Genomic DNA, 18,105 nt, shown 5'->3' with positions numbered 1-18,105 from the left:
TAATTATATATGCATTTGTATGTATACTATTACATCATTTTTATATAAAATTATCTATTGAAGGCTACCCTAGGACCTTTGCTCTGCCACTTTATTGAAGAATATTTTATATTATCTTCTTTTCCTAATAAATTGAAGTACTGTACTCTCTTTTCATGCCAATTATTATTCATAAGATTGAAACAGCTACTACGGTAATATCCAACCATACTTACGTCCCTTAGCATCCACCAAAAGTAAGCCCGTTAACCGGTTTAACCGGAACCGGACCGGTAACCGGTTAGGGAAGCGGCCGATTTTCGATTAAAAAATCGGAACTGTTTAACCGGTTTCGGTTTACCGGTTTGAAACCTCAAACCGGAACCGGTCCGGTTCAAAGTCTCCAAAACCTTTTTTGTATTATATATATATATATATATATATATATATATATATATATATATATATATATATATATATATATATATATATATATATTATAGTATTTATTAGTATATTGTAGGTATATTTACATATGTTATACAAGTTTATAAGTAAAGTTTAAATATTCACTGACTAACAGGCTAACAGCAAGTCAGCAATACAGAATATACGTGTATACATATATATATATTAAGTTATATGCTTAAGTTATAGTGTTATACTACATATACCTAAAATATAGTAAGAATATACGTATATATATCAATATACTTAGGTTATATAACTTATATATATATATATATATATAGATATATGTTTAAGTTATATATAACATTTTAATTATATAACTTCTATAACTAAATTTAATATATATATATATATATATATATAGTATACTATACACTATAAGTATATTCTTAATATATTTTAGTTATTTTTCAAGTATATAACTTTCTAGTTTTTATTTTTAATATGAACACAAGTAAATAGAAGAAAGCTTAATGAGCCATATATTTTATTCATTCTTGGATAACATTTATTTGCAAGTTGTAGTTTTTTTTAACTTGCAAATAATACATGAGTTGTACAGAAATAGTAGAATAATAAAATCATCAATTTTGAATCATTTCGTTAATTTCCCCCACATCATATTCGGTCATGGAAATATCTTCAAAGTCTTCCATTTGGTCCGGTCCACTAGCTATCAAATCTTCAATTTCTTCCTTTTCGCCTTTCTCCGCTTCTAAGTTTTGGTTGCGTCGCTCCGATCTTATCCAATCGCGAATGCACACTAGTACTTGCAAGCTAAAGCCGGATAATGAATGTCTATGGTCTCCAATTTGCTGTCTTCCTTGGCTAAATACGCTCTCCGAAGCCACGGTTGATACTTGAACCGTAAGGATATCTCGAGCCATTCTTGAAAGTACCGGATAACTTGCCTTGTACTTCTTCCACCATGCTAAGACGTCCAAGTCATCCAGTTCCTTGATATCCACATTTGGCTGCATCAAATAGATGTTATATTCATCAAAGTTTGCAGTACAAGAAGAAGTTGGCTGTGAATGTAAAACTTTTAAACCCGACAAGCCCTTTTTTGCTACTCTGAGAAGTAGTAGGGCGTGAAGCAACGGGTGTAGCACGTTCTTCCAAACTAGAATAATGAGTAAAAACTTTTCTAAACTCATCATCAATAGCGAGTTCGGCTTCAGCTAAAGATGGTTGAACTCCCTCTTCAATTTCTAAAAATGTATAAATTTGACTAACCAATTTTTTAGTATAAGACACTTTTAAACAAGGATTTAAAAGAGAACCCAATATAAATAAAGTTGGGATGGGAAAAAAATACTTCTTAAATTTGATTATCATTTCAAAAATAGCCACTTGATAACTGGGTTTATATTTATACTCTTGTAAAACTCTAGCTATTTCCGCTAAGTATGCTAAAATTCCGGTTACCGTTGGTGTCACGCCTCGAACCTGGGCCTGGACGTAACACGGCACCCGGTGCCTGACTGCATGTGACCGAGCGAACCAACTGGCTGGCTGAATCAACATGTGATACCAAAACATAACTAATTTATAAAATAAAACTAACACATGCTGATTAACTAAAAGTCTCACTGAAATATCATAATGCGGAAATACTTAGACAATCTGAAATATATCTGACAGTAGCCGGCATGGCTAAACCAAAACGATTGAACAACTGCCAACAAGGCTAACATAATAAATATCTGACTGTCTGGGCTGTGTCTATGAAGCCTCTAAGAGTACTGAATGATAGAGCTGTCTATAAACTGAAATAACTGGATAGCTGACAACGCCCCGAAGGAAGGTGGGGCTCACCAGTAGCTGATACTTGCACTCCTAATTAGCTGGGTCGTCAACCTGTGTATCGTTACCTGCATCGTGAGATGCAGGCCCCCAAGCAATAAAAAGGGACATCAGTACATTTGAATTGTACTGGTATGTAAAGCAACTGAAGCAATAAAATACTGGAACTGAAACTGAAAACTGAAACTGAACTAAACAGGAAAGCAAGAAGCTGAAGTACTCCCTGTTCTGGATGAAGAATCACCTGTAAAACTGTAAATATAACTGTGGCCTGGGGCCCAAATAATGTGCACAAAAACTGTGGCCTCTGGCCCAAGCAATACGTATGCATAAACTGTGGCCTAGGGCCCAAAAGTACAGATACAGGTGTTCAACAGTGATATTTTACAAAACTGAGACGGGCTATAGCTGATAGCATGATAACTGTTTCTGATTCTGGGACTCTTGCAGTTAACTGGTTATACACTGACTGAGACTCATGTGATAATAATGCATAAGTCTATAAGGATTACGTGCTGGGTTCATGATGTTCAAAGTGACAACCATGAACGAATTCTGTAACTGCAACCCTAGAAGATAACAGTTCTATATCATTTCATGAAACTAGAGTTAACTATATTCTGAGTCAAATTTCTAACAAGTATGAAGAATGAGGCGTAGGGAGAATCATGAACATTCGCTAACGTAGATAGTTAGCCTCACATACCTCAATTCCAGCCTTTGAGCGTAATACAATGTTCGTCAACCCTCTCAACTTTGATCTATATCAATACAAGTCAAAGGGATTCTATATTAGCAATAATATTCATGCTTTGGTCATCTAAGCATTTTATCAAACACTTGGTGGGCATGAAGCTCCACAACCTTCATTAATGGTGTTTTCTTCACCCAATCCCATTCTATTACTTCTAGATGATTCTACAATCTCAATTAGATGTAATTAACATCATTCTTCATCACTCATATGAATACAACAAATCCCAAGTCAACAATCCAACAACTCTAGCATAGTTCATATAATTCCCTTCATCAAACCCAATTATTATTCTCCCAAGAATACATCAACACTTTAATCATCATGAGAAAGTCATGAAACTTACCTTAGATAGTGGTTGAACAAGTCTTGAGTGGAGTTACTCCTTTAGCACCAAAACCCTACTTCACTTCCCTTGGGTTTTCTTGAATTAGATGAACTTTGGCTAGGTTTCATACATTTGGGTTCATGGATTTGGTGTTATTGATCATGAATTTCCCTTGAATTTTCTTGTGGATGAAATGTTGAGAGGGTTCTAGAGGGTTTTCGGACCAAAAATGGTGAGAAAATGGGTTAAAAACGAAGTTGGGTCTATATATAATTGTCCAGAAGGTTCGGAACTGGCACAACATGCGACACCATATGCGAGTCGCATGTCGAACATGCGAGTCGCATGTCGAACATGCGAGTCGCATGTTGTGTCGCAAATCATGCCAGCAGCCTAACTCTCACTGGCACAACATGCGACACCAAATGCGAGTCGCATGTTGAACATGCGAGTCGCATGTTGCGCCAGAACGTGATGAACTATCTGCCGTAAAATGACCATAACTTTTGATCCCGATATGCTGTGAGGGCCCACGACCTATGGTTGGAAAGCTCTTTCAATTATCTACAACTTTCATCCTGTGGTGTTTTTCCCAAATACCAACTTTATAATAGCGTTTTGGCCCCTTCAAATCAGATCATCCGAAAACGTTTTCCTTAACTCGCCCTTTTGGATGGCTTATGCCCATATTTGGCTTATGGGTCCTTCTTGAAACTTACTTAACATTTCATTACCAATATAAGGGACATTATAACTCTTCTCCAAAATTTCATTAAGCCATCATTAATTCGATACTCGAAATTCTTTCCCGATACACAACATATACCTTGCTTTCCTTAACAACTTTCGTCTCCTACCTCTAATATCTTTGAAACCTCATTTAGAATCATTAAATATTATTCCTTACTTATCGAAACATCATATGCATCATGCCCTTCGTCAGTCAATTCACTGTGCATGAACGGACAAAGTTACGAGGTGTTACAGTTGGATAGAATTGTCTAGAAAAAGCAAGAGTTGCATTATAAATTTTTTCTAAGAGTTCAACACATTCTTTAACATCTTCCCAATGCGAAAAATTTAACCAATCATCACTATCAGTATTATATTTGTTGTGAACTTATTGTATGGGAATCCTATACTCATATGCTTGTTGTAGCATAATGTAAGTATAGTTCAACCTAGTCTCAATTTCTACTTGAATTTTCCTAGGTCTAAAGTTATTTTCTACACAAGCATTCTTAAAATCTCTAATTCTTCCCCTATTAGCATTACAAAAAAGAAACGCAACCGCATCTCTAACTTTTTGAACAGAATCTTCAAAATGCACAAGACCATCTTTAACAATTAAGTTTAAAATGTGACAACTACATCTTACATGAAAAATATTTCTTAGCGGAGGGTTTAGTTCTCTTTTTATAAGACCTATCGCCTTTGTATTAGTAGAAGCATTATCTAAAGCAATACAAAGTGTTTTTCTATAAATGTTAAAAAATCTCATAATAGTAGACATTGAATCCGCTAAAATTTTTTCATCGTGACGACCTTTTCCTTCATCATATAAAAAAGCTATAATTCTTTTTTACATAACCCAGTTGTCATCAACTCAATGACATGTAATAGCAAAAAAATCTAACTTGTTAAGACTAAGACCCAAATCAGCGGTAAGACAAACATTACAATTTAAAGAATTAAATACATGACGCAAATAAAATCTATATTTTTTAAACAAATCTATAACATCGGCTCTACAAGTACTTCTAGGAATACCCTCAAATAACGGATTATAACAACGTTGAATGTAAGTAACAAACCCCAAACCCGAGGGAAAGGAAAATGGTAAACAATCATAAGCTACCATTTTAGCTATTTCTACACGCTCTTTTTTCTTGTCATACTTAAAATTTCTACCGGTTCGTGGGTCTATCGTCATTTGAATACCCCCCACATTTGAACCCGTTTGCTCTCCCCAAACATCCATATGTTTGCTTCTCATATGACCATTTAGTGTACCCGTTCCACCATCCTTACCAGTTCCTTGCTTAAAACTAAATACTTGTCCACATAGGGTACATGTAGCTGATTGGTTTTCCCTATTCTTAGTCATAAATTTCCAAACTTTAACTGTTGGCTTACGAGTTCTAGGCGGTTTGTCTTGTGTATGTGATTGTGCAGGACATATATCTCCTATGGGATTTTCGGGGGGTTGTGTTTCATCATCATCATCATCTTCATTAAAAGTGTCGGTAAAATGTTGTTGCATTGCCTCATGACCTAAAAGTGGATTATTTCCACCAACATTAATACCTAAATTAGGTGTTTCTTCCACAAATGTTTCCTCATTAAGCCCACCCATAACAATACCACTACTACTACCGGCACCACGTCTTAATCTCTTTGACATTATTAAATAGAATTAATTTAAATCACAATCAAATAAATCACAAGAAAATAAATTACAACAAATTAAATTGCGTAAATTAAATTGCTAGAATTAAATTGCGAAAAATAAAGATAGAGTTGGAACGAATGTACCAAATTGCCGGATTAATTTTCAACAAAGTGAAGGCGGCTAGAATTGCAAATCCACCAAAGCTACTTCAGATTGTTGCAAAATCACCAACTCCACCAACAATATTATAATTGCAAAATTAATAATTGAAAGTTGAAACTATAATAAGACTTTGTAATATTTATTTGAGAGAAATATAAAGTGGCTAATTATTGCAAAGCAACTATAATTGAGAGATTGAGATTTGAGAGAAAGAGAAGAGTGAATTGGTGTGAATTAAAATGAAATAATTTTATGACCGTTTGGCAACGACTATTTTTGCAAATGGACCGTTGCCAACGGTCCATTAACGGACAAAGGTCCAACGCCCAACGGTTATAATTTTTTTGTATTTCACCGGTTTAACCGGTCCGGTTCCGATTTCAAAAAAATCGGAACCGAACAGGTAATAATTAAACGGTTAACCTGTTCTACCGGTTCCGGTTTTACCGGTCCGGTTACCGGTTTTAACGGGTTAAACCGAACCGGTTGACGGGTTTAACCAAAAGACAACAACTTAAAACATTCAACAAGTCCAACGACCTACAGTATCAAATGATTAAAAACAAACCAAGATCAACAAAAGATTGATCAATTGAAGCAACAAAAATTTGCCCTACGCAAATAAAGCAAAAACTTAAGTCCCTTATTAAAATTCCTAATTAATATGGCCGCAAGTTTAACATTTTTAAGTCCCTTATTAAAATCTCATACTCCACTACTGTGCATATCCCTAATGCTAGATGGATGAGACAAAAGCAGCCAAAATGAGAATCTTGGCTTGTTCAGAATTTAACTTTGAGATTTAAGTCGGTACGTTAGCCAAAATGAGAATTTTGGCTTGTTCAGAATCTAACTTTGAGATTTAAGTGGGTACGTTTTGGAACAAAAACTCTAACTAGAGGGAAACAACCGTGTATTTAATATTTAAAAATATCTTACAGCAGGATGCAGACAAATTAAAGGACGAGAATAATGTCAAAGGAATGCTCCACTTTTTCTTTCCTTCTTGATCAATTCCTCCTTCAAAGTTTTTCTTTTTCTGATTCTTTTTTTGCTTGTTTGTGGTTGCTTCTCCACTTGCACCAATGGATCAGAGTTCTTTATTAATTCCTCCATGGCAAGATGGGACAAAAAATAAACATTAATTTCCACTTCAAAATTAATATAATATGAAGCATCATTATTCTTTATTAATTTGTCCTTCTTAGATTAAAAATAGGGTTGCTTAGGACATAGAGCCGTGAGGAAAAAGAAAATGGAGATTTGCACAAATATGATTCATTAGACTGTTGTTTAAATTTTTCTTCGTATTTAAAGAATTGTGAAAAACTAACCTCGGGGTCATAATTTGTTACAGTACTTGTAGCGTTAAATATACAAGTTGATGAAAGAATTTGGAATTTTTGATTGAAATAATTCATTATTTAAAACATTTAACAAAAATAACACTATAATTTTCTGAATTTTTACCAAAATAGAATAAACGTATGTCTCAGTAACGTTTTATAAGTTATTTTATTTCAAAAAATTAACGGGCAAAACTAACGGCATACAGATTTAACGGAAGTATAAAACGTTATTGTGAGTAACGATTTAACCTTAAAACGTTACTCTCAGTAACGAATTTCTGCTCCTTACATGAATTGATTTGACTAGTATACCCTTTAAAGTATTACAGTCAGTTAAGGACGGACATGGTACGGTATTTGAAACTTCAGTACTATAATTTCGAATTTCGGTTACTAAAAATACTATACCATTACCGTACCAAATTAATTCAGTATGGTTCGGTATTTTACCATTATCGTACCAAATTAATTCGGTATGGTTCGGTATTTTAATGTTTGATTTTGATATTTTACGGTACGGTAAATCGGACCATAGTTTGTCCGACTTTGACTTACATATACTCATATCGCGGAGAATTATGACTTCCGCTACTTAAAAAACGTCTTATTATGTTCTAAACACCTTACTCATGTGAAAATATTCAAAAGAAAGTACAAGCAATCCCCTTCGTAAATTAATTACACAAAAAAACATTTAAATCTAGATAAAGTAGTCAAAGTTCCAAACAATTAGTTTTCTAATAATACTAGTTTATATATTTGTTAGTATTATAATACTAAAATATATGAATTGTATATGTAATATATACTTCGGTATGGTATTCAATATTTTCTTTATAAATATTGAATACTGTACAAAATACCAAACTTTTTAAAAATGTATACCAAATACCGTACCAAATATCATAATACTGAAATCACAGTATAATTTTTTTTAATTTCGGTATGGTAATCGGTGTCTACCATACCATGAGCACCCCAACGGTCAGTCACGATTCTTTGCTTAAAGTTTACTGCCCTGCCTGATGATTTTTTTCTCAATGGTTTCGATACCTCTTAACTCAGTTCCTTGTGGTTTGATCAATCTTTGAAAGCAATCAATTGTAACAAGACCATCAAGTCTTCTATCTCTCACATAAATCTTCATTCACCTCCTCTTTCTATAATTTTTTTCTTCGCTATTCTACACACATATTTTACATAATCAATCATTATTTGAATCTCAAATTCTCATTGTCAATACCTTTTTCTACACCAAAACCCATTTTTAAAATGTTAACACAAACTCAAATTTCAACAGCATTCAAGCAAAAATATAATAGCATTTTAGAAAAATCAGAAAATAAATAATATTACACAGCAAATCAAAATTGTAGTCACAAAATTTTGAATCAAATAAAACAGGATAGCAAAAAAGCTCATGAAACTTCAATCGGGTTTCGGCATTTGGAAAAGTCTCAACAACAATTTGATAATATTAAAAAAAAAACAGGTGTAAACCTTGCACTAATTAATTAATACTAATACATAAAAAAGGGGATCACTTTTTTAAAGAATTTCCTAAACTGCATCAAATTTTTTCTTAGATTCGTTTGCAGTAACTATTTCACGGCTGAAATTTGAGAAATCGAAACAATCTCAAGGTTTTCACACCATTGACAACAAGATCTGACCCAAATACACTTTTTCATGTATCCCTAATGGGATTTGAAAATTGAAGGATCGACGAAAATAACCATTTTCCGGCCACAAAGCCCTAAAACAAATGGTTGTTCCCACATGCCTGTGGCGGCAAAGATTGAAAGAAAATGTGAGCCAGGAAAATGGTGTTGCGTGAAACGAGGTCATATTAATTGAGTAAATTAAAACGTTACTGCGGATAACGTTTTTATCTTATATCGTGACTCATGATTACGGGAAACCTCTTTCTAACGCCGTTTACAGTTAGTTTTTGCCTTTTAATTTTTTGAATAAAATAATTCATAAAACGTTACTCAGAAATACGTTTAATCTATTTTGGTAAAAGTTTTAAAAATGCACTATCTTTGTTAAATGTTTTAAATAATGGGTTGAATAGGTCAAAAATTCAAAAAAATTGTGTTCAAGCAACTTCGCAAAATGGAGATATCTGAACAAGAAAACTACAATGACCTTATTTAATGGAAGTCAAAGTAGTTGTAATATGTGGGAGCATCCCACATATATGACACAAAGTCAATTTGTTGGCTTTTTAAGGCCAAACCCATTAAGCCTAATAAAAGAATAATTGGCATATATATATATATATATATATAATTTAATAATTAATATATATTTATTTAACGGGTTTGGGGTTGGATCTTTAAATAAAGGTCTTATTTCTTATTTTATTTTTGAACGGTTTCTATTTATTTAAAATTTTAATTTTAATTTTAAATACAACAGAAAATTGTGTTATTCAGAAAAGGAGCGTTTCTTCCGAAACGCTCTCCTTTTAAACTACTATAAGTACAAATGCATTCCAAAAGAAGCAATACAATTTGCACGTATAATTTCAAGCTTTTTCGTCTCTTGATAGACAATTGCTTGTAATCACCAAAAAAATATACAGACAATAACTCTTGAAAGACAATTGCTTGTATCTTTCATGCCTCAAAGCCTTACTTTCTATATTATACTTCTATTATTTCTAACATTAATAATGACATCATTGATGTTTTTCTTCTTTCTCGTCCTTCTTTGTCATGCTCTTGGATGAATGGTTTGATCTTGTAAATCCATATGAAGATGAGGAAGAAGGAAAAGAAGATCATGGAGATAGAGTTATGTCGTTAGGTGTACAACTAGACAACTTATTAAAAATGAGGATAAAAAATAAATATTAGTCGCATCGGGGGATGTCCAGTTTAAATTCTTGAAATGTAAAGAACATAGATCAATTAAGTGACAAAGATATAAATAGCCATCCAATGAAACTATTGACAATCGGATGGCCTAAGAAGCTTAATAGACTTTTTTTTTTTTTAACTTTTCTACAATAATTCCATTTTGTATCCTTTTTAAAACTAATTGCAGCATATGTATAGAAACTGTATCATTATTGTATAGAATATGTATCATTATTTTATATGTATAGAAAAATATATCATACGTATAATATGTGTATATATAAACTTCGTATATACACTTTTTATGTAATATAAATACACATTATATACATTTTTCTGTTTAATGTGTGTATAATCAATGTATGCTCAGTGTATAATGTATAAACACATATTATACAATTATTATACACTATTTACACACATGCAAGGATTATGGGGGGAAAAATGGAGACCACCGGAAAAGTTTATCCGACCAGATCTGTACCAAACGACCATAGATATGATGATTTCACGACATTTACATGAACTCTAACGAAAACACATTCTCCGATGCAGCAGCAAAACCCAGGGGACATAGATTTGGCTGAAGGTATTGGCATTAATTTGCTCATAGAGTCCAACCCAGGTTTTTCTGACTATTTAGGGCTAAAATTTGTCTTATGTATTTTCTAAAAGTCATCAATTAAGTGGGTTTGGCCCATGACGGCAGCCCAATCTTACTCAGCAGTTAGGTGAGATTGGGTTAAGATTTCTAAGCCCGTTTAAAACTAATACCATTTGGCCCACTCAGTCTGTTCATGGGCCTTGGGTTGGGATGGCTATGAGATCAAACATTAAGTGTTTTTTACATAATTAAGGAGAAATATTTATGAAATGTGACAGTAATTTTCTATTTATAAAAAATAACATTACAAACCCTATAACAAACATACTTTAAAAAAAAACATTTTTTTTTTATTTTTTTCGCTAAAAAATTTATGTATGATAGTTGTATGAAATGTGTATATCTCGTTCAAGACTTAAAAAGTTCGCTCAAAATTTAGTGTATGAAACGGTATGAAAACTGTATGAAATGATTATATCTCGTTTAAGGCTTAAAAAATCACCTCAAAATTGTATGTATGAAAATAGTATTGTATCTCGCTCAAGACTTAGAATTTCGCTCACATTTTCTCGCGTCAGCCTTTTCCCAATGCGCGGAGCCCCAACGAGGAAGGTCTTAGTGCTTTATCATTAGGTCAATAATGCTAATCCCTCTTTTTGTGCTACTCCTAGTGCGGGAAGAAAGCCTGATCCTTCTAGTGCTGTCATGTCCCCCATTCCATGCTCTAATCCTTGCTTTGCTTCTTTTTTGTTTGGGCTCATCATATGTTTACTGTGGGCTTAGACGTTGATACTCGTACCTACTTCACCGCAGCTACCATGATCATAGCTGTCCCCACTGGAATCAAAATCTTTAGTTGGATCGCTACCATGATCATAGCTGTCTCCTTGATCTCCTCAAGGGCTCGATTAAGGATCTTCCCATGATCCCGATTGCCAAAGGAAGCAAGAAAGGGTTCTAGCCGCCGTAAAAACTCCTCTTTTAGGGGTTCCGGCGGGGCCATTTGGGAAGGCCCCGCTTGCTCGACGACCAGGGGCGGTTGATTATCCTGACCTGGGGTTGGAAAAAATCAACCACTCAAGGCTGACCTCAAAATGTTCCAAACACGCATAAGTGTGAAGATAGACCTTCTATTCTATATTTCATATAGTTGATTAATCCAAAAGAAAAGGGCACTGGTTCACGAAAACTGGGTCCAGTGCCAAAAAAGGGAGAGTCTGATGATGAGTTGAAGCTGCTCTGCTAATGCCCTGGCCAAGAGGTCAACTACAACTAGAAGGCATGCCGATCTTGCCACCAACAAACCTTTGACTTTGACTGTGAAAAGCTCCAAATAGGCACACAGTAGTTTAGAGTAGAAGGAGTGAAAGCCACGGATAGAGAGACTGCCCCTGAGGCTGAGCTTAAACCTTATGTGTCTGTGTCGTCTCACTGAGCTCTCCTCTATCAAAATAGTAAGAGAAAGAGAAGGAAAGTGTATAAAGTTCATGTTAAATTTCTCTAAAATTAATACAACTATAACAACATTGTATACAACTTTGATACAACATTCAAGACTTAAAATAATCGCTTAAATTTTTGTGTATAAAATGTGTATATCTTGCTCAAGGCTTTCAAATTCGCTCAAATTTTGTGTATGAAAAACGTACGAAATATGTATATCTCGATCAATTTTCATTTTTTTTTTAAAACATTTTCGCTCAAAAATTTATGTATGAAATGTGTATATCTCGTTCAAGACTTAAAAAGTTCACTCAGAATTTAGTGTATGAAAACGGTATGAAAACTATATGAAATGTGTATATCTCGTTCAAGGCTTAAAAAATCACCTCAAAATTGTATGTATGAAAACAGTATGAAATTTGTATCTCGCTCAAGGCTTAGAATTTCGCTCACATTTTCGTGTATAAAGTTCATGTTAGATTTCTCTAAAATTAATACAACTATAACAACATTGTATACAACTTTGATACAACATTCAAGACTTAAAATAATCGCTTAAATTTTTGTGTATGAAATGTGTATATCTTGCTCAAGGCTTACAAATTCGCTCAAATTTTGTGTATGAAAAACGCACGAAATATGTATATCTCGATCAATTTTCAATTTTTTAAATTTTTTTTTGCTCAAAAATTTATGTATGAAAGTTGTATGAAATGTGTATATCTCGTTCAAGACTTAAATAGTTCGCTCAAAATTTAGTGTATGAAAACGGTATGAAAACTGTATGAAATGTGTATATCTCGTTCAAGGCTTAAAAAATCACCTCAAAATTGTATGTATGAAAACAGTATGAAATTTGTATCTCGCTCAAGGCTTAGAATTTCGCTCACATTTTCGTGTATAAAGTTCATGTTAGATTTCTCTAAAATTAATACAACTATAATAACATTGTATACAACTATGATACAACATTCAAGACTTAAATAATCACTTAAATTTTTGTGTATGAATGTGTATATCTTCCTCAAGGCTTACAAATTCGCTCAAATTTTGTGTATGAAAGACGTATGAAATATGTATATCTCGATCAAGGCTTAAACATTACGCTCAAAATTTTATGTATGAGAATGATATGAAATGTATATATCTCGCTCAAGACTTAGAATTCCATTCACATTTTGTGTATGAAAAACTATATTAAAAATTTCGCTTACACATACACATTTCATATAGCTTTCATACACAAAAAATTGAGGTAATTTTTTAAGCCTTTGAGCTAAAACAATAAATAAATAAATTTAAATATAAAATTGTTTTTTTTAAAGTTTAAAATATTTTTTTTAATTTTGTTTTTAAAAAATATTTTTTTTTAAAAATATATATATATTTTAAAAATATATATATATTTTAAAAATATTTTGTGAAAGTCAAATAAAAAACGTAAAATATATGAAAATTCGTCATGTTTCGTAAAATATCGTTATGTTTTGTAAATAAGGAAAACTATCATTACGTTTCGTAAATATTTCTCCTTAACATGTATATATACATAGTTTTCCCATTAATAAATAAATAAAATACCAGAACCCTAACTAAAGGAGGGCAAAAGAGTTTCTTTATTGTAATTGTGCTTTCGAAAATTGATTACTTGTACTTGGAGAAATCCTCATTTTTTCTTATGTCAGCGAATGATTTGGATTGGCTCTAATTACTTTGTTTGTTCAGTGTATTTTTTTTTTCCTATTTAGTTTAGGCTGAATCAGGAAATAATAACTTCTTCAATAAACATGGAAAATAGGAATATGTGATTGAACCTTTTCCGTTTGTTTAGCTACAAATCTACAAACCTCGAAATATTTTCTGCCACTTTTTTAAGTGAAGGACAAAAATTAAAGACCAGCGAATTGACAGGCAAAAATTAAAGACCAATCTGTATGAAAGGCAATCGTGCAAATTGCCCATTTAAATTATCACTTTGCTAAAATGTCGATGAGAAAAATCTAGACATGAAAGGTGAAATAGCTTACATCCCATGTACCGTCAGTTATTTTCAGAATGTCAGATCATTCATAAAGAAGGAATTATCCATATGAGTTTTTGTTACTTAATGGGTAATAATTTGAGGAGGTGAATTTTTCATCTATATAAAAGTAACAATTTTTTTAATATCCACGATGGGTACCATACACCAGATGGAAAATCAAAAAATAGTTTTTTAAATATTATTTCCAGTATTAGGCTCTGCTCTTTTCTTGTCTCTTGAGATAGTGGGAAAAAATGATTATGCTGATTGTGCTCACAAATTACATCAACAATCACTTGTAGCCATAAAAATGACATCAATATTACAAATGACAAATTTGAATAGATTTGTTTACCCCCAAATAGTGAATAACAATTAAATTTAGAAGTGGTGGATAGAATATGTGGATAGATTTAATTATAATATAAGGGGATAGCGAATAAGTAATGATATGTATTAGCAAATAATAGTAATGGAAACTAAAGAAGAAGAGTTGACAATTGTTGTGAATTGGTCCGGTCTAGAAGAAGCTTCTGTTATCCGAGCCAAAATACTTGAGGAAATATTTATGCCACTTTTTTATTACAATCTGTTGAATAGTAAAAGCTAACCTAAAAAAGGAAGGGATAACCCTCCTTTACAATGTAGAAAAAGCCTTTTTAAAGAAACCCTAAAAGGGATAAGGTTTGTCCGTCGGTCTAACACCCATACTATTGTCAGCGCAAGTGGCGAAATGGTTGGATGACGCGTGGCCTGCTCCATAACTGATTATCCGGACCCATATTGAGCGTGCTCTTTAGGCTCGGATTTACCGTGTCCGGTAAAATACTCTCGGCGTTGAAGCAAAGTTGAACGTGTTCGTGACCCCTCGGCTCCATCATTTACTCCGGTTCCCATCTGACACAGGTTTATCCGGTTTTTACCGTATACAGATAATCCCCACACTTTCCGGATCAAAGTTGCACCGAAGTGATAGGAAGTGGGAAAAAGGAAAAATTCTTCCGGTGTGACTTCACCAGTAAGTTTATTTATTCAATCCTCGAAATAAACGGGAACTGAAACGCCTCCTCATGTCACGTCCTTCTGACTTCGGCCACATGTCTCCTTTCAATTGGCCTGCTTCGATAACCGCCTCAGGGTCACGTCTCTTCAAGTCACGTCTCATTAAATTTCGGACTCGTGTCCTTTCTTGATTGGTCGGCTTCGGTAATCGTCACAGAGGTTCGCCTATATAAAGAGAGTCATGATCATTTCTTCACTTTTCACCTTTCACTTTCACCAGCTCTTACTCTTTGCTTTATTTGCTTCGAGATCTTCATATTTTCGTGAAGTTGTTAATGAAATTCCTTCGGGATCTCAAAGTCTTCTTCTTTTTCTAGCAAATCTTCTTGAATTTTTGCTAACTCCATTTGTTTATCTCGAAATCTTCATACCTTCGTACTACTAGGCTTCAAATCTTCATACCTTCAACTCAAGCCTTCATATCTTCATCTTAAATCTTTCGAATCTTTATATTTGATCTTCATATCTTCTTATTTGACCTTTTAAATTCAAAATGTCAACGAATAGCGACATTTCTTCCCAGAACGTGCCATCAGTTTCTTCTCCGACAGTCGAACCTGATACCAATCCCGGGGGTAAAACACCTTTCCAGCCGACTACCAAAGACATAATACCCTCAAAACCCAACTTTAACCACGAATTCGCAGTCGAAAAAGCCGTCCAGACTTATGAACGGGGTTACGATGTAAGACGTTACCCCTTGTCGATCAAAGAAGAGCATCTTCCCCGAGTACGGGCCGAGTGTGGTTGGAACAACCACCCCGTATAAGTTTTTTCTCCCGGTGATGACGAATCGATCACTGACCGCAATGAAGGATTTCTATACATTTACACGTATTCGTTTCCTCTCAAGCTCAACCCTCCGATTGATCCGGTCTATTACACCTCTCGTTTTCGTAGTAGTCGAACCTATGGTTTTCTAGTCGGGTATGCCCTTGGAATAGAGACCCGAGTCCTAGTTTAGAGGTAGAAAGTGCCTTACCCCGTGTACGAGGGTACCAACAGATATTCCTGATAATTTATAGAGTTAGAAGTTGAACGAATCGAATCAACGCGATCTGAACTGAATCAGAAAAATCTGCAGAACACCAGTCATCGTCGACGGACCGTCGATGTGCGGTGTCGATAGGGTCCCGCAGCCTTGCGTTTGCAGGCGCAGGTCGACGGGCCGTCGACCCGCTCGTCGAACCGGACCACTGTAGTCTTTTTGGCTTCCAAGTATAAATATAGGAGCCACGACCTTATTTCATATTTTCCTCCATTCCAAATCAGAAAAACCCCCATATATTCTCTCCCAATATTTTTCACCATATTAATAAAGATTTGACAAGACTCGGACCCCGTAAACATGAGCTTGTGAAGAAGAGGGTTGGTTCTAGGGTTTCTTCAAGGTTGTGAAGCTTGGGGAGTTGAAGTTGAAGTGATTCTTGGGATTTTTGACCCCCTCAAGGTATGTAAATGATTTCTACCCTTGTATTTGAGTTTATTACCAAGAGTTTTAGTGAACTAAGTAAAGAGAAAGTATTTGTGGGAGTGGTAAGTTGATGAAGGATAAGATAGTGACTTGGGGTTATTTTAAGAGATGATTGGGAATGGATTTAAGTATATTTTGATATATATATATATATGTGTGTGTGTGTGTGTGTGTGTTGTTATTGTGTTGTGGGTATTGTGGTTGATGTTGGACCGAATGAGAAGTTGAAGAGTTGTTAAGCTTACAAGGAAAATGTTGCTCATAAATTGTCAAGCTCTGTTCGTGTTTAGAATGATAATAAGCAAGGTAAATAGCCTAATTAAGCCCTATGTTATCTTAACTGTAGACTTGCAAGTTCGAGAGGTAGAAGTTGGACGATTGAGTATACTTCGAGGTATGTTAAGGCCATTCCTTCCTTCTTTTGGCATGATCCTATGATATGATCCAACAAGCGAGTAAGCGAGCTTCCATATTACTCTACTCTTAGAAGTATTAGAAGTACATCAGTCTTTGATGTTCGTGTACCCCGTTTATGAGTGATCCTTCTGTTCATGGGTCCAGTCTTATGTAGCCAGCTCTGTGCATACAGTTTATTCATGCATTACATTCATTATATATTTATGTACATTGACCCGTGACCAGAAGGCGTTATATACACGAATATTAGATATATGTAAAGTATGAGAAGAGATATAGGCATTATACACGCATTACCACTATGATGATGATATTGATTATGGCTGCAGAAGAGCCGATAGTATATGGTGAGATGCCATAGAGGCTTTACAGGCGTTATATACGCACATACATCAGGCGTTATATATGCATATATATAAGGAGTTATATACGCACACACATATAGATGCATGACCATCATTGATAAGCATGAGCATGCATATTATGTGCCCACAGAGGCATTGTCAGTTATACAAATTTATGCAGATTTAGGCAGATACTAGTTCATACAAGTACACGCCATCAGTCATTTCAGTTTATAAGTTCACATCTTATCCATGATTCTCATGTATATATGTTGTTCTTATGCCTTACATACTCGGTACATTATCCGTACTGACTCCCTGTTGCTCGGGGGCTGCGTTCATGCCCGCAGGTTCAGGGAGATAGACAGATGGCCCAGCTCAGTAGGATCTCTAGATCTAGCAGTGGGCAGTACGCTTCATTTGATACGGAGCTACAATCAGTTTTGGTATGCCACCCTTTTGAGATGTGTGTGCATATGGGTATGACGAGGCCCTGTCCGGTCCTTTCTACGGCTTTTATTCCAGTAGAGGTCTGTAGACAATTGTTTGTAGTAGTCAGACGATGTAGCCTTGTCGGCTTCTATTCTCTTGTGTATAGTATATGTATAAGCCTAGCTAGCTTGCACTGTT

The sequence above is a fragment of the Lycium barbarum genome, chromosome 11 (genome assembly GCF_019175385.1).
Source record: "Lycium barbarum isolate Lr01 chromosome 11, ASM1917538v2, whole genome shotgun sequence".
Taxonomy (NCBI): Eukaryota; Viridiplantae; Streptophyta; class Magnoliopsida; order Solanales; family Solanaceae; genus Lycium; species Lycium barbarum.
This window is presented reverse-complemented; position numbering follows the sequence as displayed.